Raw genomic sequence first — 25,093 nt, forward strand, 5'->3', positions numbered from 1 at the left:
TATTTTCTCAGCAAGCAGAGCCAAGCTGTGGACTTAATATTGCAGGGAGGTCAAAATTGCAGATAAAAGGGAGGTTGAATCCTCTGCCCAGATGTTGTGGGCCAGGTTTGGAAGAGCAGAGGTGGATCTTTATGCATCACGCAGAAACTCACAGTGCACACTCTGGTTCTCCATGAGCTCACAGGCGGAGCCTCCGATGGATCGTTGGTTCAGCCATTGCCCGAAATTCTCACTCATTCCCCTGATACCTCATTTCTTGGCACATAGAGAAGCGACTGTCCTATGATGGGAACGCATCATGCCTTCCCATAACATTCCAATTTTTGGCCGGTAAATCCTGGGATCTCCTTTGTCACAAGTAGACAATTCGACTAATCAATTTCAGGTAATCAAATAGCATCGGGCTTGGCCTCTGAGAGGGAGCGGTTGTTTGGTTTAACTCCCGCAGTAATATGCACCAATTAATGTGCGAGAATTCAGTCCACGACCATCTCATACACCTTAAAATGGACCGCTCCTCACTATTGAGTTATGTTTTGTCTTTGCAGACACGGATTCCTCTTTGTTCCCCACACTCATCAACAAACACATCTTTGAACAGCAGTGAGTTGAGATAACTTTAAAAGAGAAGTAGCTGCCACTTACATTTCTCTGAACTGCATTTCTGCCATAATGAAAAAAGTAACAGCTCTGAGCTTCAAGGGTTAGGTCACATATTTGTGTGGTTTAACCTATCAAATTAACGTCTTTATTCAAGTCCAAAAGGTCCAATGCTACACACTTTTCTTATGTCTTGAGTTTTTATATCCATAAGAAGATATATTTGTGGTTTTAGGTACCAAATCTATCTATCTATCTATATCCTGAAATCCAAATGGACATGATTAACTTTATTGAAATAAAATACTGCATTAGAAACTCTGAAAGTTATAAACTTCTCATTAAAAGCCAATCCACGGACATTAGCTACTATTCTTGACAACTAAGTAGATGAACACAAATCCTCTTAAGAGACCTATTCTCAGGCAAAGGAAGAAAACTGGAACAGAGATCAAAGCATGTATTGTTGGCAAATACAATAGCATTGTATCTATAGGATCTTAAAGTTTAGATGAAACGTTAATTACTTCTTTAGGGAAATCAGACTACCACTTATAAATTTGTTGGTACAGGTTACTCAGAAAAAAGCCCAATTTGGAAAAAATTCAGTGAAAGTTTTACAGCTGGCCAGGATCAAGGCTAACAGCAGCATCAGCAGCAGTATCCCTTCTCCTCCTTTAAGCTGGAGCTCTATTTGGCAGATTAATATTTGCACATTTTTCAATATGTCCAGATCCTTTTTTTATAGTCTTGAGTAACCCATGAGAAATGAAATTGTATTGGACAAGGATAGACACTTTTTAAAGCAAGTGATACTTGCACAAAAAGGTCACCCATGTTATCTCTTGAAGCCTTCGGCACCTGGAGTTTGTGACGTGCTCAATAAGAGAGAGCGTACATTTTATTTAGAAATTATGTCTTTTAGTAAAGAAAATAATATAAAGAAATACAGAAAGAATTTTAGCGACAGTCCTTCTATAATAGAGATATCAACCTGAAGTGTGCACTGCATCAGGACCTCTGGAACTTTTCAAGTGGAGTTAAAAAATTGTCAAAGCCTAAGTTTTCAAAGAGAAATGACAAATTTGAACTCAGATCATCTTCCAGCCTGTTGCACTGACGACAGACATATACAACAGTTGTATATTCTTTGCATTTCACACCTACATCAGTGATGTAATTGTGTAAATGTGGGTTAGACACAATGCAGAGGAGATGCAAAATGGCCCAAAACGCCGATTGTCTCTGCCCTATCTGTACAAGAAGCCTGACTTGTGGCGACTCCATGTTAGAAGTATATCAAAGCAATACATGGCAGTTTCTGGGTTATTAAAATTTAAGTTTGTTTAGTAATAATATTTTGAATTTAAAAAGGGTGTCTACTCAGCCTTTTAAGAAAAATAGTGGTTTTGCTACGAATGTGTATTTAATGTTTGAAGCTGCTTTTTTGGCCATTGGCCCCAATTTTTTTTTAAATGTCTGCATTTAAAATACACTTCAAAAAGATCCAATATGTTCTAGTATTATTTTGGGAGCAGTGTTAAATGCACACACACACAAATAGACACAGACATACATGCAGAACCCAACTGTGATGAAAGAAACTGACATAAATTCTTTGCAATAAGTATACAATGGGTTCAAAATAGCTATAAACCTCACAGATACTGTGGAACATGTATATTAGCGCATGAGTGCCGAACAGAGATGTGTAATTGTTTGGTATGGATGGTTTGGGTGAGTTAAATTTAGCTACTAACTGCTGTTAGTCAGACCTGTGGGACATAGGCGCAGCTTTTGATTAAAAATGTAGGAAAAAAGAGTGTTCTCTGTTAAATTGCAGTGTGTAGAATTTAGTCATATCTAGTGGTGTAGTGTCATGTTGCAGCTGAACACCCCTCACCTCATTCTCCCCTTCAAAACATGAAAGAGAACCTGTGGTGACCTTAAGTTTTCAAGTAGACTCAAAGGCTGTTTAGTTTGTCCAGTCTGGGCTACTACAAGAAACATGCCAGCCTCCATAGAGGAACCAACCGCTTATGTAGATATAACGTATTTCAATATAAAGGGCCCATTCTAGGCTAAATAAAACAACAATGTGTATAACTTAGATGAAAGACATTCGTGAAAACGTCACTAGGATTATTTTATAATACATTTCTGTCAATAGATTCCTTTCACCTAAATCGTACACACTGGACCTTTAACAAAGAAAGTTGTTCACTGTATGGATCCTTTCCCTGAACTTGTCGGAGAACTCACTCAGACAAGTGAGTGGCTGGATTTACAAGACAAACATGGCATTGTACTTGCCAAGGACAGCTGCCTGTTTCAACCACAATATTTTTCATCAGATTATGTTCTTTTCATTTGGACATTCATTTGTAACGTTGGAAAAAGGCATTTTCAATATTGAGTTACGATGCAGGCCTATTCTGCAGTCTTACACCACATGTTATTCTGCCATGTGTTGTTTATAAAGTGATTTCATGGACACAGATTCAGCTCAATCCAGGATTGGAGATTTACAATTCCTTTGGTCCAGTACTAGGGCTTAATCCTAATCCCTGTGAAATTATCTCAATTGGTTGTTGTGGCTAATTGGGCTTTCTCTTTTTTAAGAGGCATATAACAGCACAAAGGAGAACCAGAGATATGGCTAACATTGCAGACCACAGTGGCTTCACTACGTTGCCTCTAACAATCCTTCCTCCTGGTCTAAGCAGCTCCTGTGGGTAGAAGACGCCCACAACACGCTTCCCAGATCGGCTACTGGACTTTCACCCTCAAGTGCTCCCGAGGTTGCATGGTCTGTTACTCCTTACACTCAGCTGGACATCATTATCTTCAGTGCAGCATTTTGTTGAGCGAGCTCCATCCTCTCAAACTCCATTATCCTGATCTCTTCATGGAGGAACTCAACTGTTTCGGTTGGAGACTTCACATGATGAGCAACTGAGTTAAACACACAAATATAACTAGACTTTGAATCCAGTGTAGGAAAACATCATCAATATAAAAAAATTTAGCAGCATTGATGAGGGTAAACAATTTGAAGGATAACTTCAATACTATATGTCAAGTAGTCCTACTGCAATCATAGTCTATGGTCAGCAGCCAGCAAGATCATGATCCGCCATCCAGGTCGGATCCACTATAGTCCACAGTCATTGTCCACTGCTGCTTATTAGGATCCATCATCAGCCGCTGACCTCAGTCGTGGTCGACCACCATTATATGATGCCAACGCGACACAGGATCCGCCATTACCACTACGATCAGCCCGCAAGATATAGAATCCGCCGTACTGGATCCACCATTGCGACCTCTGGGAGTACACTAAGGCTCAAGGTAAATCTGACTGGCTACTGGTTTGTATGGTAGTACGATGAAAACCATGTGGCCCACTCAGTAGATACGCCATCAGTACCTCTATGCCTTTTTAAACTAAACGCTTCCTATTTTAGAACATAGGAAAAGTCACGTTCTGCCCCACTAATTATCTCTAACTATAAACCATATCAAAAAGGAAGGTTTTGAGCCTACTCTTAAAACGTACATATTGTGTCTGCCTCCCGAACTGAAAGTGGTAGATTATTCCACAGCCGAGGGGCTTGATGGCTAAAAGCTCTGTCTCCTACTCTACTTTTAGAGACTTTAGGGACGACAAGTAGGCCTGAATTCTGGGAGCGGAGTGCTCTAGTGGATTGATAGAGTACTAACAGCTCTTTAAGGTAAAATGGCGCCATATTATTCACGGCCTTGAAGGTGAGGAGGAGAATTTTAAATTCTATTCTAGATTTAACCGGAAGCCAGTGTAGCGATGCTAATACTGGAGAAATTATAAGGATTTAAACATATTTGTTGACACACAAGATAAAACATATCTGATGATGCAGTATTACAATGTGGAATGTTTCTCACAAACCGTCTTGACTTGATATATTTGGTATTTTGTTCCTTTTTAGTTGTCATGGGAAGTGTGGGCAGTAACAAGTGTGGTGTGATTTGGACATGTCATACCTGTCACACTGTTGTTGAGCACTGTTGCAGTGTGTGTGTGGGTGTGTGAAGAGATGGGAGTCCCAGCCATTGCTGGTCTGTGTCAGTCTGATATGGTGAAGTAAAATAATCCAAACATGTTCAACTTGGCCCACAGTCTGAAGACAGCCCCCCCCCCCTCCCATTGACTACCTGCCATAAGGGGAAGCTCATTAACCATATAACAGACGTTGGACTATTGAGGTGACCAGTGTGTATAATGATAGATATTCAGCAGCTTCATGAAGAGTTATAAAGAAACTACTTATCTGTTCAATAGTAATTAACTTTTCTTTTCTTTTCTTGCCCCTTGCTCATTACTTTGCAGCTCCTCTGGACAGTCACGATTATTCCAATGTGTTACATTTGCATCAGATAAGTAGGTCAGTCATTCATTTGCCAAGGCTGCCAGATGGTCAGTCTTTTTCCATTCAGGTGAATTAGAACACACTGTCCTGTAGTGAGGCATTTTCCTTGGGAATATTCAACTATTACCTCATCGCAGACACAGATGGGATGGTGCCATTTTAACACCCTTTAAGCCCTCACAAATTTCAGTGCTGAATACCAAACAATAGTTTATATAATTCATCGTCTAATAAATATGGTGAAATATAAAAAGAGAACTGCCGAACTGATTTCTTTACTTTGTACCTGACACTGTTAGTCACTGGTCACGGAGGAGATCAGTTTGGTATTAATTAAGTGCTTTGCTCAAGGGAACCTCTGCAATGTGATGTGGAAAGGACAAGCGCTGTTCTCCTTAAGAGAAGATGGGTTTTTAGGGCTTTTCTCGCTGAAAAGGATTCTGTGAGTGCTGATAGTGAAAGAAAAACAATAAATGTGTTCACTGGACAACTAAACAATGAGCTGAAAATTGGCATGAACATCCAAGGGCACCTGCAGATTCAAATGAGGATGGAGGTATTATCATAAGAATATAAATTGTGGCCACTTAAAGCTGTGGACAGAGATTTCTAACTCATGAGTTTTAGACTAGTAATACTGCATAAAAGTGGACAATCCAGGAACAATCTAGCGGTTGGGTCCACAAGATTTATCTGAGGATGTATCTCGGATGATTAATGGGAGGAAAGAACACAAAATGTTCCCAAAAAAAGAGTAGATTTTTTGTGCATAATGTTGACACGTCTGACTTTGACTGAAATAGCTCAACAAATAGGATAGAAATATCTATTATTTTGTCAAATAACGTTGGCACCCAGAGGGTGAGTCCTGGTGACTTTGGAGACCCCCTAACTGTTCCAACCGCAGGTCATGGCTTTCACCTCTACTGTGAAATGTTTCAGTATCTACTGGATGGACTGGCAATAATTCTTTTGACAGATGTGTTTCCTGGAAGATGAAGCCTTTGCTGCTCCCTTGACGTCCCATCTAGCACCGTCATTGGGTCAAAGTCCTTTTTTGTCCAATATATTTTATGGACGTATGAAACGAATGGCATTCCCATCAGCCTTTCCTGTACTTCATGCAAATTAATATATATTAAAAATTTAAGCCAATAGAATGAGATGTATTAACATTTAGCACAAAGCAATTACCATTACCATTAGCAAGGTTAACAAGGTCATGGACCATAATTAAAAAGGGTGTTTTGGTGGTCATTTTTCTGACAGCCTGAAATCTCATTTAATAATAAAAAACTGTAGCAGTGTAGTAAAGTAATAGCATAAAATAGCATTTAAATTAGCTACTCAAAGAAATGCATACTATGATATTCTCACTTTAAATCAACGTAGCAGTAACATGGGTTATAGTTTTTCCTTATTTTATTCTTTAAAAGACTGTTTTGTTTGCATGAAGCTATTTTTTTATTGCTGTAATTTCCAAGACAAACTTACTACTGTTTGCACTTTTACCTTCAACTGTCAGGTGTTAGGACACAAGGTCAGGACTTTTCTTTTTGAATGACCCAGTCCAGGGCTTTACTGATGAGTTGTGGTGTAGGTGAGAGGAGGAGGTGGCGACTTGCTAGCGAGATCAGATAAAAGAACTAACACAAAGTCTATTTTGACCTGTCATTTTAACCTGCCATGTTGTGAGGACAATCAGGACTACAATAAATAACTGAACCCTAAAGCCTTCAGAGGACAGGAGTTGTCTACTTGCAGGCGAGGGGGAGAGCAACAGCATGCTAGAGAGATACAGGAGCTTCAGACAAGAAACGCTCTGAGTCTCCGGTCAGGGACAGAGTCTGGACACATCCACAATAGCTTCAACTATTAAAATGTATTCATTTTGAAGACGTCAAGTTCAGTTTAAGATCTCAACAGTACCTAAGTGGTGCAGCATACACACAAGCACAACTGCAGGCAAACAAACTGTGAAGGAGACCGTCTCACTGTAAGTGCGTCACAGAAGACAGGAGGTGTTTGTTTATCTGTCCGTAAAAAAAACTTTTGTGTATCATCAAGCTGCATCTGTTCTGTTTAACCAATTGAAATGCTTAAAGTTGCGGTTGGTAATAATAAAAAAAAGATGACAACCCAGGTGTTGCATAACAGAATCCCAACAAAGTAACACGTACCAGAGAAATGAATAACACAAGCACATTAAAATGTTTGTGCTTGGGTCCTACCTGACTGCTCATAATGATGTTATCTCAGTCTTAGTGGAATAAACAAACACAGGAGCAGATTTGGGCTCAGACTCCGTCTCTGTGGAGGAGCACGTTGGCTAATTAAAACATCAGCGGCATCTCATCTGTTTATGTTTGTTCTTGTCAGGCCATCCAGAATTTCTTTTGAGGTTATTAAAAAGGGAAGTCAGTGTGTCAGAATATTATAATATCTGCAGTCATTCCAGAGATGTGAACTGACGTGGCCTGTCACAAATCACAATTCACTTTGCGATAATGTATGAACTGCATATTGCATAATTAATTAGCTGATGAATTGAAAATTAATCAGCTACTGATTTGATAATATTTTTATATTCATTAGTTAGATACACACACACACACACGTTTCCATAGTGATGATTTGGTTCTTCTTAGTTTTATATCAGTCTTGTTTCTGCGAATATTTGACAGGTATTTTAGAACATTTGTTTGCTGTTGATAACATATCATTTGTGTGAAGTACAATGGTTCATGAATATATATATATATACATATTTTGTCCACAGTGGTTGTTTACAGGTCATCTCCTTGAAATGAAAGTACATGGACAGAATCTATTGAGACTTGTCCAGTAGCTCATACTAATCATACTGTTTTGTTTACTTTCCACAACCTGGATTTCCCTATAGCCAGAACCATGTAGTTGTCACATGTAGCTCATTTGAAAAGTCAGAGTTTTTGTAACCTTGGCATTATACTTGAAAAGAGAAATAGCTCAAAATAATGGGTTCTGTAGAATTGATCTTTATTGATGCCCCTTGGCGTCAGTGTTGCACTGATAAACAGTTGGTAGTGGTAGTACACCCAGAATCATTGGAACGCACCAGGGTTTTGCTTCACAAAGCTATAGAGAATGAGTTGGGCTCAGATCAGAAGTGGGGTATCTTGGAGTACTGTACAAATTTGCTGAACACATCATAATATCCTAAAGCGATTGCTGGACCTGTGTGTCTTTTGTCAGGCGTCTGATATCAAATGGACCTTGCATGACTTGTGAGACAGCAAATCCTCCTTTTGTGTCCAACTCAGGGTAGCAGTTATGTTTTCTTTTTGGGTACAAACTCTTTCACGAAGGAAGTTTTTATATTTGGCCCTGCAGGACATCTGATTTAGCATGTTTCAATCTTGAAATGATGTTAAGTTTGTACATTTGCATAACTGCAAACAAGACACACACAGTTGTCTTTTCCTTTAAAAAAGTAAAAACATTAGTTCCAAAAAAAACATTCCTTTTCTACTTTTTTATTCTTGACAGATGTCATTATGCTTGTCAGACATGAGAGAGCAACATGTGTTTTGTTGACCCTGTCTATGACCTGACAGACACACAACCAGAAGGAACCACTGTGTATGACATCTTAGTTTACAATGTGAGAAAAGGATTGCAGATATTATTTTATTGTACTCCAGTTGGAGTATAAGGTTTGCAGACCAACTTACAACTAACTAATAAATATTTCATAGAATAAATCCTATGACCTGCCAATTAGGGCTAGTTCTAGGGTACTGGTATTGTTCTGTTTTTTTCACTGGGATACTTGATGGAATTGGGCCATAATTGTTTCAAATAACTGCTGTGGAAGAGTCTTTAGACATCACATAGAAATGCATTCTTTGTACAAGGCTGTCTTTTTTTCAGCTGCTCAACCAAGTCTAATCTGCCATGAAAAAAGTAGCAGGGAAATTTTACATGGAAATTCAATATACCAAACATTTTTTTTAAAACACAATCAGCATCTGCTATGGCTTCTTAATGATACACACCCTGTTTTGTAACCACCGTGTCAGGGTTTAAAAATGCAGAAGCTAGGCAGGAGCAAAGTAAACTAGCAAAAGGTGTCCCTTATTAAGGGTAAAGCCCTTACAAAAAAACAAAATCCAAAAATCCATGAACAGAAAAACACAGTGATCATAAACACACCGTAGAAACAAGAAACTCACAAGCGAGGGATAAAGGTGAAGGAATAAGAAGGGTGTAAGACAACAGACTGACATAGACAAAGGGTAGCACAGAGACAGAGACACAAGAGTTTCTATTTATTTGTATAAATATTTATTTTATTTAGTTTAAGAAAAGAAGCTTAAACTAAATAAAAGTGACACATTTCTCTCTCATCGCCTCTTCAACTGAGGGACAGGTAAGACCACCCAAAACTATGAGGGCTGACATTAATTGAATGTATCGTGTGTCTGGAGCATATAGCACAACGTATGGGTAGAGCGCCATACGTTAATGGCGCTCTACCAGTTGATCGCAAAGGTAGTGTGGGTAGATTGCATCATGCATGCATGATTGGACAAGAGGCAGTCACGTGGACATTACTTATAAGCTGCATCCTTTCTATTCTCGAGAGGAAATAGTTTTAGGGAGCTTGTCAGTCAGCTCACAGTCCCACCATCACTCAAATTATCACCTCTTTATTTTCTTGCTATAACTCAAAGGATCATCATTTATACCATTTGCATATTCCCTGTGTTATTACCATTTTGGATATTCCCTTTCTAGTAGATATAAGTAAATCAATCTCATATTCTTGGTACCTTTGTGTTCTTTGGATTCAAAAATAACCTAGTATATGTTTTTTTTGTCCTATCTTTATTTAAGAGGGTGGTCTTGTGTTATGTTTGTTATGTTTTCACTCAAAACCCTACTCTCACACTCAAATAGACTGCCTGTGCTCTGCTTGAGTTCAAACACATATTTCGTTGCTTGGACAGATTTCCTGAAGTGCAGCTTCAGCTCTTCTCTGCACAATCACGTTGCTTCTGCAAGTGTGTGTGAAATGCCTTGTATTTTTCCTCTGTTTTTGGAGCAGAAATGTTCAACATAGCCTCATTTAAAGTGTTGCACCTTCAGGCTTGTGGTTTGCATCTACTTGCAATACTAGATTGATGGATGTATTGATGCTGTATTGATCCTGTGTGAAATTTAGGCATGATTAGCTCTAACACATGTTTTCTGTTGACTGAGTTATATTTGAAACTACTCCAAATGACAACCTCTTCTGTTGCCATCATGTTCTCTTTTACTGGACAGTATACTTTCAAATAATCTACAGCCATAGCGGTAAAGTCAATAGCTGCATCCAGTCCAGCACTGGTGGTATTTGTTATGGTGCTTATGTGAAAAAACAGTGGAAAGATGATTCAAGCCCAAAGGAATATGACATTTATATTTATTATTTTATACTAATCTTTTTCCCTGAACAAGACATGGCATGTTGATATAATCACAGAGACCACTGCGAGGTCTGGGGGGTTTTGTATATCTTTGAAAAGTTTATCTTTAACGAAAATAAATTTAACAAATGAAATATAACCAAATACTATTGTGTGGGCGCATTCATCTTAATTTTATTACTGACCTGTGGATGACTGTAAGACCTGAGAATCCACAGCCTGAAGGCACTGCCACTGTCCAGCTGGGACAGGATGCCTCCGTATCAACAGCCTGAGGCTTCTCCAGCAGGACGCCTGGCCACTTGGTGATGATGTCAGGGATGTTGTAGCTATCATCAGAAGGCGCCAGTGTGCTGATGCTGCCTATATATTTTTCATTGACACACATCTCTCATGAAACATGAATTTCACGTTCTACTTTGAAAGATTTGCAGAGTGCAGAGAAAGCATAGGATTCTGGATAACTGCTGTGAAAAGGACCTAATGGCCAGAGGACATTTTTAGTGATGACAATCCTGATGCTCGTGAATGTGATGTGCAGTGAACTGTCACTCAAAGTCCTGTAGTTTTGGTAAAATAATGGAATGAGTTTTAATATAATTTCTGCAAGTACCAGCAAATGTATGTTTTGCAGGCAGAGATGCTGATGGCGATGGGCCTTCAGTGAAGACTGGGAGGATATGTAGAAGGAAGGGAACCAGGAGTAGAGGGTGACTGTTTAACAAAATCCCTGGAAAGCCATTTTGAAACAGGTTTATCATTTCAATCAATTGTCTTTTTTTAACTTTGGGACTGGTGCCCTGGGAGGAAAGGTAAGCCATCTCTCCCCAACAGAAAAGAGCAAACTACCAGGATCTGGTACATGAGGCGCAGATTCATGCGGCATGCAGCATTACTCCCTCTCCTCGGCCTCCCAGCAACATCAGTGAGCTACTTTCTGCAGAAGATTGGTTTGGAATCCAAACAACTGAAAAAAGCCACCGGGGAGATGGCTACGGCAGCGGGGACCCGCACAAGATGGTTGTGGCTGAGGAGAGCCAGCAGTTGGAACCCTTCTGCAGGTGAAAGCTAATATGGTCTTCGCTGCCCCACTCAGGTGAGACGTACCGGCTAAGGAGCGAAACGTTCATGAGCCAGAGTTGCCTGCTGAAGAAGTAGAAGGGAATGCACACACACCAACCACCCTACCACTATCAAGAGAAGAGACTTGCAACATCCCATCTCAAGTCACTCTTGCAGTTTCAGCTTGTGCACACATTTTACTTTGTGATTTGCCTCTGTTGCTTTTTTGTGACAGTTCTTGGACTAAACGAACAAAGCATAATCAGAGCAGATGATATAAAGAGAAGATTTGACAATGAAAATCATATTTAACAGATTAAATGACTTTCATTAAGTGAATGCAATACGTTGCTTCCCTTACAACATAACTGAACTTTTATGTGATTAAAATCTTACAATAAGTGTGATGGTACTCAGGAAGTCATTTCATCCAGATTATTTCAACTGAATTTGAGCCCACTTAACGTTCCCCTGCTACACATAAAAACTGAACATGGTAAATGGTTTTGTATTATATAGCGCTTTTCTTGTCTTGATGATCACTCAAAGCTCTTTGGAGTACAGTTGTACATTCACCCATTCATACAGTGCATCTATTCACAGCACTTAATAATTCTATGGGGGGCCATTCGGGGTTCAGCATCTTGCCCAAGGACACTTGCAGATGGGTCAGACTGGGGATCGAACTGCCGACCTTCAGGTTGGAGGACGACCACTCTACCCCTCAGCCACAGCCGCCCTACATGACAGCAATAAGTTCAATTTCTTACCACTACACTGAGTCGATCTGTAAACTGTGATGGATCTTTACAACCTTTTCATCACAAACCTGAAACCCTGTCTCTACTATTTACTGAATAATTGAATGGAACATTTGTTGCTATTATGACAAGAGGACTTTGGAAGTATATCACATCAGTATGTTCCCATTTGTAGTCTGGTAAGAAATCCATTGCCTCAGCATTTTATCCAGTCATACACATTATGGTCTACAATACTGTAATCGATAACTTTTAGAAACGCATTCATTATCTAAATTATTTAGCTGTACCCCTGAAAGCTCATCGCTCAGCCAAAAAACTTCAGACATGGACAGAAGATAAACGTGACTCGTTGACTCTCTACTAAATTAAGCATCAGCCCCATATATGCCCATGAGGATACATGAGGGGGAGAGATGAGTTCTAGCTGCTGCATCAGTTGACATTTTTAAGTGCAGCCACTTGAATTTTCATCTTTTGGATATCAGGATATCTTTATATTTCTTAAAATTTTTTTTATATATATATGCTACAATTTAGCAAATTTATAGCGCCAAAGAACAAGTCACAACAGGTAATTATTGATTCTGAGTCAGATTTTATGAATAAATCAAAAAAATACTTTGAAATACATCATGTATCTTTTAAGAAATGTTACTGGTGAGACTGTGACGCTCAGTCATTTCTGTTTATGGTTTTCTGTCTTGTGTTTTCTATTTCCTGTTTTATTTTGTAGCCCTGCTGTCACTGTGTCTTGTTTCAGCTTCTCTGTGTCTCACTTCCTGTCTTTGATTGTCATCTCCAATCCTCATCTTCCCTCTGTGTGTCTATTTAAGCCTCTGTGTTCCCCAAGCCCTTTGTGGGTTCGTACTCGTTGTTGTCTGCCCGTTTCCACACATGTAGATATGGTTTGTCTGTGCTTGCTGTCTCGACCAGCTTCTCCTGCTTTGTTGTTGTCTGTGCGCTTTGTCGCCTGTTTAACTAGTGTTAGTGTTCCTGTTTTGTTTCTTTCTTGTTTAAAGCCTTTTTTATATTAAATCCCCTTTTTGTTAACAACCTCTGCATCCTGGGTCCATCTCCTCCACCAAACCGTGACAGAGACCCTTATATGCAAAGGAAGATTACAAAAATATGATTCTTGCTTACAGGATTATGAAGAAAAAACAGTTTGAAACTTAAGAGCCATCACATTGCTGCACTTATAACATCATGACTAGGGTTGAAAAGGGGCGGACAATTTCCGGTAACTTTCTGAAAACTTTCCATGGGAATATTGAGCTCGGGAATTTGGGGATTTTTAAAAAAACGCAAATTAAATTAAACGCTGCACAACATTATGCAAAACTCTATTTTAAAGATATATGGAATGCAGCACACTCTGCACGTTGAATTTCAACCCTGCACTGTGCATTTCTCCATCACATGCACAGATAATACAGGGCTATTGAGGCCTGCTGTAGTGTGCAGGACTAGTCAGGTAAATTTCATATTCATGATATTACTGGGGGAAATATATTAACATGTTGATTGAGGATTGTTCATCTGTACATCTAGCCTATTTCTATTCATTTATCCAACTATTTATATCTCTGGCATTGCTTTAGTGTTTTTTTACAAGCTTTTTTCTCATCTTATTCTACAGAACAATTCCATGTGCACTATCATGTGTGGAGACATTTCCCCTCAGCCAATGTAGAAGGAAAGGCTGTGTACATTTACAAATACTGTGCAAAGACCTATGTTAAGAAAGACACAGATCCAGAAGCATATAGTGAAGTGCCCAAAGTTTCCTCAGGGCTCAAATCAGCCTATGACAAAACATAATGTTTATATTTATGTCTGTATATGACAAGGTAAATACAGTTAGTATAAATTACCCACACAATTTCCAGTTTATTCCCGTTAACTCTCACTTTGAATATTCCAAGAATTTTGCAACCCTAATCATGACACTGGCTGCCTGTGTATTGATGGATAGATATAAAACAGATTTAACTTGTTTATAAGGCTCTTATTGGTTTAGCACCTTCATATATTTCTGATTGCTGATCTGGTTGTGTTCCAGATTCCACCTTATGTCGTCTTTTGCAGGCTTGCTGAATGTTGCAAAAGTTAACCATAAAAAGTTAGGTGTTTCTGTTTTTATGTACCAAAGATTTGGAACACAGCCGACTCCCAGCAAAAATGACACAAGCAATTTCTGATGATAGTGTTAGAAAACAGCTCTAGACCTGTTACTATGATTTTGCTTTTAATTAACTGTTTCAATTAATACAAAAATATGTGTTGAGCTTAAGCCTTTCTTTTTTATCTTTGTTAAATTGTCCTCCTTGTTGTTTTATTGCTTATTGTCTGCTGCCTCTCTCCTTCTGGAAAAAGTGTCTTTATTTTCTCCTTTAAAGCACTATTTATGCATGAAAGGTGGTATGCAAATGAGGCCTGTTATTATTGTATTGTTTTAGATTATTACTTCTCACTTCATCTTCACTTTTATGTCTTTACCCTAACCAGCTTGGTCAGGAACCAGCCTACTGCAAAAGACCAAGAGTTACAACATACTGTATGTCGATGTGAAAATGTAATCAAAATGATTCATGATGAACTGCAGAGGGCTTTATTTTTCACGAATGGGTGAAGCCTAATCAAACTTTACAACTGCAGGGAAAGAGGATGCTGCTTCTGAAAAGTGCTTCTTCTTCGCTGTCTTGTTAATCAAATACAGAGTGACAGGACTTGGCCGTATAAGAATAAATTACCCTGCATTTAGTAATGGCATAATTTAGTGATTTTGCAGCGATGAAGGAAATATGTGCAAACATACATACACATGGAGATAACACCAATTATAAACTTTATGATCATTGAGAGAAAACAATAAATCATAAAATTACTAATTTAAAGCTGTCAAATTATTTTCCCCACTTAAAACAGCTGCCTTGGTGCTGCTGGGGACGGAGTTGGTGAGAGGATCAAACTAGTACAGTTTTGGGCTTTAAACCCAAAACAATGAGCCTTTAATGCTCCATAAGGAGGCTGGAAAGTTAGCTTTAATTACCTGTTGGTTATTAACTACAAGCAACTCCTTGCATATTACTAGCTCAATTAACATATAGCAAATATAACTGTGTTATGTAGCTTCTAAAGCTTTTATTTGTCCATGTCACCTGGCCTCTGCTCCACATCCCCTTCCACCACAAAGGATAAGCAGAATAGATGATGGTTGGATGGATGAACCAGTACGTTTTGGAACCGTCTAGCAATACATTAAAAGTAACTAACACACATTTTGGGCTTTAGCCTGTTCAGGGGGATTTGCTGACAGGAAAAAAATATTAAAGATCCCCAATTTATGTTTATGTTTTAATTGTGTTAGTAAAACATTTGAATTATGTGAAATAAAACATTGTAATATTCCATTACTTATGACGAGATGTGAATTGCATGTCTAGGTGTTTGCTTTTTTATTTGTTGTTGGTTGAGAAGTGATCCAGACTTCAATGGCTTTCCTTTCATTACATCATCTCCTTTTTGTGCAATTTAAAAAAAAAGGTGAAACTCCTTCCTGTCGCTCCAGAATATGTCTTTACATTAATACAAACTTTGACTTCTCATTAGAAGTGCATTTAGTGGGGAAAATGGACCCATGGGACTCAGCATTGTCCCAAAACATATTTGAAATATTTTTTTCCCGTTTAAGACTTTTACCAAACAGCGGTCAAGCACCATTACACTACTCATGAAATACAGTTTAACATAATGGACAAAGACAGCATGCTCATAAAAACAGTGTGTGTTGGCAGTGGATCTGACAGCAGTTGCATTCCACAGATTTATGTTTGACAAAATGAAGCACTTAAAAAAGCAGCACGTCTTTTAAATGGAGGGGAATTCTTTCTGAGGCAGGAGGAAGCAACAGCGTCGACAAAGAGCACAGCAAACAAAAGAGAGTGTGACATTAATCATCGGCGGTGTTATGGAACCATGATATCAGTAATCACCTAATCACCTGCTGGCTGTTCCACTGTGACTGAACTTCACTTCATTGTCTTAACTTGTTCAATTACAGCCTCTGTATTTTACTCTGATATTTAGGAATTAATTTCAGGGAAACAGTGTTTATGGTCAGGCATGCGGTCCTCAATCACGGTCATAAATATTTACGTGCTGTCCATGAGATTCAACGCCCTCTCCCATTATCTATCTTCATGCCCATTGGCAGTAATTTACAGGACTAAAACAAGAGTCCCATTGTAAATTAAGATGTCCAACCTAATAAAAAAAAATGATTAATTTTAACACCAAGAAGTATGTGTGCGTTTTTAGTAGAACTTTACTTTGTAGTTGAATAACTATTAAGCCATTAGGAGCAATATTGGAAAAACAGGGGGAAGCCAAAGTAATGCCATGATTATGAAAGTCTCTTGCATATAGTGTTAAAAGAAGTACTACGGCCATACAATTAAGAAACATGAGGGTTGGAAAACTAGAGGGTACCACAGCTGGTCGTCTCGGCACGAAGCACACAGGACCCACAGCCTCGATCACAGCTTTTTACTGTCTCACATAGAACATGGCACAAAACAGTTGCTGCCAAGCTGCTCTGGCTCAGGTTTTTTGGGGGGGTTCTACGGACCGTATGTGTTAGTCTCATTACATTTGTATAGCCCATGTTTAAAAATTACAATTTGCCTCATACATTGTTTGTCTTCTGAGCTTCTTGGATCATTATTTACCTTGAAAACAGCAGTTGTAAAAACAATTTAAATTCAGAATCCAATCACTCGCTTTCTGGAACTTTTGACCGTAAAAAATCTCATCAATGTGGATGTTCAAAATGTGCACCTCTTTTCACAACTTGTTATCGAAGTTGATTGAAAAGTTCAAACTTAGTTTGCTAGTGAGGGACGTGTGATATGGCCAAAGGCTCCAGAACAAATGTGGACCTCAAGTGAGATTTCTTTCTTAAAATAAATTTCTTGATATAGAAATACAGGCTAGTATGTTTTTGTAGTATGTAGCATGTTTATGTTTATCCATTCTTCCATGCCTTTGTCCAGTGGGATCCATCACCAGCCAGTGCTACAAACTGAGTAGCCATAGCATTGTTCAAATGTAAATGTCATATAAATAATTAACTGAAGAATCCCTCATGAGTGGATATAACCTGCCCAGAAATGTATATTTCAACTGGAAGAAGTAGGAGGACAACAACACACACAAAAATAACAGTTCTGCTTTATTTGTTTATTACTCTTGACTAGTACGGAGTGATGCGAATTAACTTTGCATGAATGGATTTGGACTTTCTGTATTGCATTGCACAATCAAAGCTTCATATCACTGTACCAAAAACCAAGCTTTACTGGGAAACTGAATAATCTCGACTCTAGCAGCCAAACACTTGGGTTTCATTGTGAGTGGATGTTCCGTAGCTCACCTAAGCAGAATAAAGCTGTAGACATGTTTTTTCACAGCTGTTGAGAATTTGTCACTTTACAGGCTTAGACAACAAAGCAGGGGCACATGGTTTTTATTTAGAAGTTCCACTTCTCGTTATTTTTTTTTCTCATTTTCGTCCGCTTATCCGGGGTCGGGTCGCGGGGGGAGCAGCTCAAGCAGGGGGCCCCAGACTTCCCTTTCCCGGGCCACATTGACCAACTCTGACGGGGGGATCCCGAGGCGTTCCCAGGCCAGTGTTGAGATATAATCTCTCCACCTAGTCCTGGGTCTTCCCCGAGGTCTCCTCCCCACTGGACGTGCCTGAAACACCTCCCAAGGAAGGCGCCCAGTGGGCATCCTTACCAGATGCCCGAACCACCTCAGCTGACTCCTTTCTAAGTAAAGGAGCAGCGGCTCTAATCCGAGTTCCTCACGGATGGCTGAGCTTCTCACCCTATCCCTAAGGGAGACGCCAGCCACCCTTCTGAGAAAACTCATCTCGGCCGCTTGTACCCGCGATCTCGTCCTTTCGGTCATCACCCAGCCCTCATGACCATAGGTGAGGATAGGAACGAAAATCGACCGGTAGATCGAGAGCTTTGCCTTGCGGCTCAGCTCTCTTTTCGTTACAACGTTGCGGTAAAGCGAACGCAATACCGCCCCCGCTGCTCCGATTCTCCGGCCAATCTCACGCTCCATAGTACCCTCACTCGCGAACAAGACCCCAAGGTACTCCTTCACTTGGGCTACCCGGAGTAAGCAATCCATCGGTTTCCTGCTAAGAGTCATGGCCTCAGATTTAGCGGTGCTGATCCTCATCCCAGCCGCTTCACACTCGGCCGCCAGCCGATCCAGTGAGTGCTGAAGGTCAAGTTCCACTTGTTAAAGATAAAGTTGTCTCAGCAGGAAAACGCTCAGGGGTTTGTCATTTCACAGCACAATAAACCACATCTTTAGTTATTTTTTGGTATTTACACTTGTAAGTGTGGCATCTGTGGGGCTTTTGTGGATTCAGAGACAAGGGTTTTAAAAAAAATGCTTGGATTCAGCAATATGAGACAATAATCCTGTCTTATCTTCAGTTATCGATGAAGGATCATTACCAAACTGTATAACTTGGAGGATTCAGTCGGGGGGGGGGGCATTATTGGAAAAATATCAGATCTGGTTGTGCTCTGCTGTTAAACATATTCAAAGCTGGGGAAAGAGAATGTGAGGCAGCCCCAGTGCCGGCTCTTGTATATCAAACCAGTGTGCTCAGGCAGCTCGGGGGACACCTCCAGCCTCTCAGGAAGGTGATGCTCCTTGAAGTTAGGCCTAAAGTCAAAGTCAGCTAGAAACCTGTGGTGTGCAGCAAACAGCTGTCAGGAATTCTGCAGCATGTGGACGTTTGATAAAGATGATGCCCTGTAGGGAGCAGTGCCGAGACAAGACAGAGCCAAATGGCAAAGGACCAGATATCCCTCAGTTCCTGCACAGCAGACATTACACATACATCCACAGAATGTCCAAAGCTACAGGAGTTAGAGTCACTGTTACTGAGAATGAATTTGATAATCAACATTTCATCAAGTACATGTTGAAAAAGAAGTATACAGATGCTTGAGTGCAAATATATACAGTCATGGTAAGCCATATGACAATCGTAATGAATAAGCCTGCTGTGTAGTGTATAATCAGGATGCAAACGCAGTATTGTTCAATCTGTAAATGTTTTCATAAGTTAATGGTTCCTTAATTTCCTTGATTTCAAAGCTGTGTCAACACTGCACATTTTGTAAATAGTGTTTTCTCAACTTGCACTACACAATAACGTGTGTTTTGTGCTCAGGCTGCAAAGATCAACTGACTGACCACCATGTGGAGTTAGTTAGTAGTGGGAAACATAAATACCCTTATAGAAATCCTTACTAATTTGATTAACACCATTCTTCAAACACACACTGTTGTGTCGTGGTGAAGGCAGCTGAAATTTGATCCTTTGAAAAATGGGATGAACATGGGATGAACATTTATACAGCATCTCAGAAATGAAAATGAAAGTCATGCATTCTAATCATTAACAAGACATGGCGGGAGAGACTTCACTAATAGGATAATCTGTCATAGACAAGGAAATAGAGATCTGAGCTAGAAAATTAATTATAATGTAACCTACTTGAACCATTTTGTTCAACTCGATATGATTCAACTACCTTTGTATGGTTAAATTGTTGCGCATGAGTCTAGGAAGCATGGGAACCTCTCTCCCTTCATGTCCACTGTGGGAAAAAAAAAAACGAATTGCAGTGGCCGGCAACATACTTTTGCAACGCTAAATTGTAAAGGACATTACGAGGATTCCATTTAAATAAAAAAAAAAAAAAAAAAAAAAATATCTGAAAGAATCAATCTCTTATTTGTAATTAAAAGCTATCATCATGAATATATTGTAACAGATAATCTTGTAGGTAACCATGAACATCTGGATGACGACCTAAAAAAACTGGCAGAGCGAAATGGTTTCAGGAATCTTTAAATTGCTTCACTAACCCCGCTTAAGGGTGACAGAATCCAAAGGATCTCTGCATCAGTGTCTGGAACAGTGTTATGTCCAGCAGCATGCTTGTTGGCATTCAGTGCAGTGGCATCAAATGTTAGTCTGCACAAATAGTTGTCATGTTAGCGCGACTTGCGTCAAAATGTTTAATCATTATGAACTGGAAAGTCAGAATGGTCAATTGTCTGAACAAACATAATTGGCTAGAGAATTTTTTTTAGCCTTTCATGCAGAAGCTGCATCCTCCCTGATGCATCCACACAAGAGTGGTGATGGCCTACAGTTCACTGTAAGGTCATGCTCTCCTGTTAGAAAATAATATCTTTGCCTGATTCAATATTTCAGTCCTGGGCCTGGCTTATCCTTGTATAGTTGAGGCATTACTTTGTTTATTTAAGTGTATTTATTGGAACAAAGAAGTAACCTCACTTTCTTGCATGTGGTCCTATGAGTAAAATAGAAGCTCAAATGTAAAATAATTAGCATTGTAGCCCCCTCCCCATCTTATTCCATTAGTTATTTTATCGTGTTTTTATTCAAGTTATACTTGTACTGTCACACCGTTTCTGGAGCATCTGTAATAACCTTTAAAAACATGTAACGTCCCTTGTTTTATAAACAGGGACAAACACAAGACAACCAAATTAATTGAGGTCAAAAGGTGCATGTGACAAAAGTATTTATTTAAGTTAGTTTTGTCGTGGTCAAAAAAAGGGAAGGTTTTACAAAAGGTAGGGGAGGTGAGGACAAGGTGGTTGGTGTCAAAGTAACTGAAATTAGAAATAACAATACATATTTATATTCTATTCTTAAAATAAAACCACCAAAAAACTAACTTATCTAAAGAAGAAGCACTCCAAAATACACAATCAACACCAACCAATAGTGTGTCTATACAAGTGACAAATTGTTCCCCGACCTACCTATTGTCTAACCAAACCTCCCACCACAAACCTTACAAATTGTTTCAAAAGCAAAGCACGTAGCAGCAGATCTGAGACCAAATCAAAAAAGAGACCATGAACTTTGAGGGCTTGCTCCCTTTATTCTGGAGACCTGGACTGTGATTGGCTGAAGATGAATGGAGGGAGCCAATGAGCTGCACCAATGCAGCAGCTACACAGGTGGCACCCATCATCATTATCAGCAGCACCTGGGAGGGAGAGAGAGAGAGAGCGAGAGAAGGGAAGAAAATACACAGGCCCTTTGACCCTGCCTGATCGTGCTGCACATAACAATAGAACAGAATTCTTCAAAAAATAATTTTCCATCCTGGCTCTTTTACTTTGATGAAGAGGGTTTAGATATGAATATCTGGCAACATAATGACACCCAAAGTAAGCAGTGTGGGCCTCCTAAAGCTTTCTAAATACACTTCAATGTAATACAAATAATATTAAAACATTTGTCTCTAAGTCTGACAGTAACACAGTAAATACCCCGTGGATTAGATATTGGCTCCATCAACAACTGGGGCAAGAGGCTGCTTTTGAAAGATATTCAGGAAAGTGATCTGACGGGTTTTTTCCTAAATATTTTGAAAATGTCGGGGTTCTAGGCCAGGCTCCCTGAGCAGCAGTTAACACAGAATGTCTTAAAATGGTCTGGTACACATCCAGACGACAGAGGGCTATTAATAATACAGAGAACATTAGAAGTATGGCCCCTATTATCTCTCCAGACAATCTTGTGGGGATAATGTCAGCGAGGCTGGATGAGGGTTTCATGTTCGACTCAATATTCAAAGAGCATTCAGTGATATTAGCCTAAAGCAATTCAACAAATTTAGACAGAAGTCAGACGGGACAGAGGTCTATTGCAGAGACAGGAGGTGTGAATTAGCAGCAGAGGGAGCATCTGTGACCCTTAACACTTGTCTTCACTTTTGCATTTTTTTTAAAGCTGCAAATACCACCTGGGCCTGCAGTCACTGTTTGACTGAAACTACACTGTCTTTTTTCTACGATTTTTCTTTTTTAATTCAAAATTGCTATAATCTATAATTACTAATAATTAAAAATATATATTATAAAAAAAAGGTACCCCACAAGAATTGATTCCATCTCATCTCATCTCATTTTCATCCGCTTATCCGGGGTCGGGTCGCGGGGGAGCAGCTCAAGCAGGGGGCCCCAGACTTCCCTTTCCCGGGCCACATTGACCAACTCTGACGGGGGGATCCCGAGGCGTTCCCAGGCCAGTGTTGAGATATAATCTCTCCACCTAGTCCTGGGTCTTCCCCGAGGTCTCCTCCCTACTGGACGTGCCTGAAACACCTCCCAAGGAAGGCGCCCAGTGGGCATCCTTACCAGATGCCCGAACCACCTCAGCTGACTCCTTTCTAAGTAAAGGAGCAGCGGCTCTAATCCGAGTTCCTCACGGATGGCTGAGCTTCTCACCCTATCCCTAAGGGAGACGCCAGCCACCCTTCTGAGAAAACTCATCTCGGCCGCTTGTACCCGTGATCTCGTCCTTTCGGTCATCACCCAGCCCTCATGACCATAGGTGAGGATAGGAACGAAGATCGACTGGTAGATCGAGAGCTTTGCCTTGCGGCTCAGCTCTCTTTTCATTACAACGGTGCGGTAAAGCGAACGAAATACCGCCCCCGCTGCTCCGATTCTCCGGCCAATCTCACGCTCCATAGTACCCTCACTCGCGAACAAGACCCCAAGGTACTCCTTCACTTGGGCTAAGGACTCATTTCCTACCCGGAGTAAGCAATCCATCGGTTTCCTGCTAAGAGTCATGGCCTCAGATTTAGCGGTGCTGATCCTCATCCCAGCCGCTTCACACTCGGCCGCCAGCCGATCCAGTGAGTGCTGAAGGTCACAGGCCGATGATCCAATGAGGACCACGTCATCTGCAAAAAGCAGTGACGAGATCCTCAGACCACCGAACTGCAACCCCTCCCCACCACGACTACGCCTCGATATTCTGTCCATGTATATCACAAACAGGATTGGTGACAAGGCGCAGCCCTGGCGGAGACCAGCATCCACTGAGAACGAAACTGACTGGCTGCCGAGGACGCGAACACAGCTCTCGCTTTGGGAGTACAGGGATTGGATGGCCCTGAGGATAGACCCCCTTACCCCATACTCCCGCAGCACCTCCCACAGTTTCTCCCGGGGGACCCGGTCATACGCCTTCTCCAGATCCACAAAACACATGTAGACCGGATGGGCATACTCCCAGGCCCCCTCCAGGATCCTTGCGAGAGTGAAGAGCTGGTCCGTAGTTCCACGTCCGGGGCGAAAACCGCATTGTTCCTCTTCAATCTGAGGTTCGACGATCGGCCGAACCCTCCTTTCCAGCACCTTGGAGTAGACTTTACCAGGGAGGCTGAGAAGTGTGATGCCCCGGTAATTGGCACACACTCTCTGGTCCCCCTTTTTGAACAGGGGAACCACCACCCCGGTTTGCCACTCCTTTGGCACTGTACCCGACTCCCACGCGATGTTGAATAGGAGTGTCAACCATGACAGCCCCTCAACACCCAGAGCCTTTAGCATTTCTGGCCGGATCTCATCAATCCCTGGGGCCTTGCCACTGCGGAGATGTTTGACCACCTCAGTGACCTCCACCAGGGAAATTGACGATGAAACACCATCAACCTCGAGCTCTGCCTCCAACATAGAGGGCGTGTTATTCGGATGCAGGAGTTCCTCAAAGTGTTCCTTCCAACGTCCGACAACCTCCTCAGTTGAGGTCAACAGAGTCCCATCCTTACTGTACACAGCTTGGATGGTTCCCCGTTTCCCCCTCCTGAGGTGCCGGATAGTCTTCCAGAAACACTTTGGTGCCGACTGAAAGTCCTTCTCCATGGCCTCTCCGAACTTCTCCCACACCTGCTGCTTAGCCTCCGACACGGCAGCAGCTGCAGCCCTTCGGGCCTGTCGGTACCCTGCAACCGAGTCAGGAGTCCTCCAGGATATCATATCCCGGAAGGCCTCCTTCTTCAATCGGACGGCTTCCCTGACCACCGGTGTCCACCACGGTGTCCGAAGGTTACCTCCCCTTGAGGAGCCTAAGACCCTGAGGCCACAGCTACCCGCCGCAGCTTCAGCAATGGAGGCTTTGAACACCGCCCACTCCGGCTCAATGCCCCCAACCTCCACAGGAATGTAATCTATAATTACTAATAATTAAAAATATATATTATAAAAAAAAGGTACCCCACAAGAATTGATTCCATGTTAAGTGTAATATATGCAATATCTATGCACATACATCCAATGTCATATATATAGATGTAAGAAATAGTTCATAACAAAATATAAAGTGTTTTTTAGTTACAGACTTAAAATGTCCTTACAAATACATTTACAGAAATTATATATTATTACAAATGTGTTTGAATATTTTATAATTTATGAACTGCTTTTACAACAACCTCCATGTATAGATGTCAATAGGAGTGAGTACAAATTATTTGTATCTACACTCAACAACATTATACACCTAGCTGTTGAATGCAAACATCAGGGAGTCAAAGTAAAGTGTTAATGATGGAACTGCATTGTGGCTGCAACTGGCTACAATACCAGTATGAGGGTCCGGACACAGAATAACATCATCAAAAGGATAAATATTTGCCCCATTTTCAAGTACATCAGGTACATTTGGACATAGTCACGCCATGAAACCAGAGCAAATTACTGAACCTACAAAATTTGTTTTAATTTACTGACGGTTCTTTCAAAACACAGGTACGCTCTGATATGACTGTTGTGGCAGATCACTTGTATCTTCTCTGTCGTTCCAAAGACATCTGTTCATATGCAGCCACACTGCCCAGATCTGTGAACCAATCTTAAATTGGCAGGT

The sequence above is a fragment of the Platichthys flesus genome, chromosome 21 (assembly GCF_949316205.1).
Source record: "Platichthys flesus chromosome 21, fPlaFle2.1, whole genome shotgun sequence".
NCBI lineage: Eukaryota > Metazoa > Chordata > Actinopteri > Pleuronectiformes > Pleuronectidae > Platichthys > Platichthys flesus.